Source organism: Arabidopsis lyrata, assembly GCF_000004255.2.
Source record: "Arabidopsis lyrata subsp. lyrata unplaced genomic scaffold ARALYscaffold_1, whole genome shotgun sequence".
In the NCBI taxonomy this organism is placed as follows: Eukaryota; Viridiplantae; Streptophyta; class Magnoliopsida; order Brassicales; family Brassicaceae; genus Arabidopsis; species Arabidopsis lyrata.
In genome coordinates, this window is record NW_003302555.1 from 9,523,518 (window position 1) to 9,526,403 (window position 2,886).

Genomic DNA, 2,886 nt, shown 5'->3' on the forward strand with positions numbered 1-2,886 from the left:
TGAGGAGAGATTTCGAAACCATAATTTAAAAATTTTTGAGGATAAAATATACGAATAATAAAAGTTGGAATTCTTCCTAAGAAAAAAAAAAAGCTAACAACACAAAGGAAAGGAAATGCTAGCTAGGAAAGGGAAACGATATTAATTAAAGTAAATATATTTAAAAAATATTGTTGAAGGTCGTTCGAGCTTTTCCTGGGAGTATAGCATGGGTTACTTTAGCGCCGTAGCGCCTGGTACTCGAACATTGGGTCGGGGCATTTTCTCTACCCCTTCTTACCCTGATAAAACAGGGACACCTTGCGTCCTTGAACCGATAACCATCTTTCGGCGTTCATGATCATGGGATCCTTTTCTATCAGATAGGAAGGGCTGTTGCACAAAATGTACTTATAAGTCACAAATTGCAATTAGTATGTATGATCCTTAATACAATCTAGCGCCTCTATATAAAAAGACAAAAAAGAAGAGAAACCCTAAACCTAATTAAGTAGAGACTAGATTGATTCACTCTTTTTCTTTCTCTTTGATAGCAATGGAAGCGGAAATATCATTTCGCAGCGAAATCGACCTCAAACCTAAATCAAAAGATGCTGGATCATTCAAAATCTGCGTAAGTGCCCTAAGGTCGGACACATCAATTAGTCTTATACCAAATTTCGTTCTCTCGTACGAAGGCGTCATATCCTCCTACCCTAATGACTTGAAAAAACTGACTGATTGGTTGTACTTAGCAGGGATCTCCGACCAATCTGTTGACATTGCTAACTCTCAACTCACTGAACGAATCTGTAAGTCGATTATTAATTATGGTAGACTCTCCAGTTTGTGCTACGTTAGTGTACATGTACTGTAAAGTCATTGTTCCCTCTCCTCCTTGGATTGACTCGTTCGATGAGACCACCAATAATATCCGGTTAATTAGACCGGCAAGTAAGCTTGCGGTTGGTCGTTTGGCAAGGAAAATATATAAGAACAATAAGAAGAAGACGTCCAAGTTTGACGCCAGCATGTGCACAATTTGTTTGGATGGGTTTGAAAAAGGAGAAATAGTCGTGACCTTACCATGTGGCCACGAGTTTGACGACGGATGTATTGTGAAGTGGTTTTTGAAAGATCATGTTTGTCCATTGTACCGTTTCGAGTTGCCTTGTTAAGAGATGAGCTAATACTTGGGGGACAAGTTAAACGGTTAATGGGAGCTTAGAATTTTAAGGGCTATTTAGAGGTAGTGTTTTCAGTTAAAGCTAATCACATCGAGACTTTGTTTTTGATAACTTGAGACTCGCATAACAAGCTTGCATTTACGCCGTTCAGTTTCTTTAGCTTGATGATTTATCCTAAAGTCTAGAAACTAAATTTAATTTCTGCATCTCTTCTTTTTCTTTAAACAAAGTTAGCTACCAGGTCAATGTTATGATACGTAAATGAGATCCTCCTGATATAATATTTTCGTGTCTAATAAAAAAAAAAAAAAAAATTGGTACCGTAGAAAAATCAATGTTGAATAGTAAGTCTATAACGACCAAAGTATTCTTATAAGAAAACATAGCCTAAGATGGTATATAAAAGATGACATTTAGTTAATCTCTTTGTTCCTTTGGATCTTTCCATTGTTTTTGCGATAAATGTACGACACCTAAATCAAGCATTTATGTTTATATTGAATTGAATATATCAAACGGTTTTCAACAATCAATCATATGTACAAACCAAAGAAACCAGGAAAAAAAAAAACAACAAGAAACGAGAGTTTGTGATCACAATCAAAACGGCGTCGTTCGCAAAGAAAACAGAGGATAGAGGATCCGATTTACCGGAGGAACAAGATAAAACATAACAAGCAAGACTGTGAAATGAGAGTGACAATCAGAAACTTGCCGGCGATTACTTGAGCTCTCTGTATCCTCTCCAAAGAATCGGGAAGATCCAACTGCACCAAACCAATACTCGTCATTGCCATCAGAGCAAACCCATACGCTATTTTGCCGACATGAGTTAATACCAAACCGAGAACCGCCACGTATCTAGCCACCGACGTCGTATTTGTTTCCGGATTCAGATCTGAGAGGTAAGAACTCCTGCGAATCATGAGAGAAGTGATGAGAGAGACCAAGATTGTCGCTTCGATAAGTCGACCGTTTTGATTTGTTCGACGACGACTATCTTGATCTCGTGCTTGAGCTTGATGAACAACACCATCCATTTTTCTTTTTCAAGAATCTTGATTCAAAATCTTGGAGGAAGAAGAATGAAGATTGAAGTGAGTTTATAAGATAGAAACAGAGTTAAGTCGAGAGCAAAGGAGAAAGATTCGTCGACGGATTTATACTGTGGGGTTTAAGCTAATCTAACCATGGTTAATAGTTAACCGTGGACCGTGGTTTAGAATAACGGTTTTTTAACGGATTAAGTCTGTTAGACGAAGCCTGTTGCTCTGCTTTTGGAAAATAACGGTTTGGTTAACACATTTCGTTTAGTTGCTGATTTCCGGTTTTATCAAACCGGTTTGTACCAGGCTATAGTAAAACTGTGACGTCAGTAATATTCCCATGCCTTTACTAAACGAAGCTTGAAATAGTTGCTTCATCTAGCGACACGTGGAATGATTAATATATCGGACGGCTTATAAACTAAGTTAAGTAAGCTAAAATATTTGAGACTTTTTTTGGTACTTGCTTTCATTTTACGCTCTTGATTTTCGTATGAGTCATCACCACCATAAGAGACTTAACTCTAAGTCTTCAATGATTGATACATAAAGCTTTTAAAGCTAGAGTCATAATCATAAACCTTAAAACGTCAACAATAACCGGAACTTACTTGACTAGAATGCAACATAATGTGCCAGCTAGTATCCCACTCTTCCCATACGGTGACTCTTTT

At 37.5% G+C, this 2,886-nt stretch overlaps 1 long non-coding RNA gene and 1 pseudogene across 1 annotated transcript; one reads left to right on the forward strand and one right to left on the reverse strand.

The window, feature by feature from the left end:
• Positions 1–506: 506 nt before the first annotated feature.
• On the forward strand, positions 507–1,436 carry LOC9329254 (annotated as a pseudogene).
• A 204-nt stretch (positions 1,437–1,640) lies between these two features.
• Positions 1,641–2,502, reverse strand: LOC9326536. Its single transcript, XR_002329726.1, has 2 exons — positions 2,006–2,502; positions 1,641–1,933 (listed from the first exon to the last, which is right to left on the reverse strand). It is a non-coding gene; the product is annotated as an uncharacterized LOC9326536 (long non-coding RNA).
• Between the last annotated feature and the right edge of the window lie 384 nt (positions 2,503–2,886).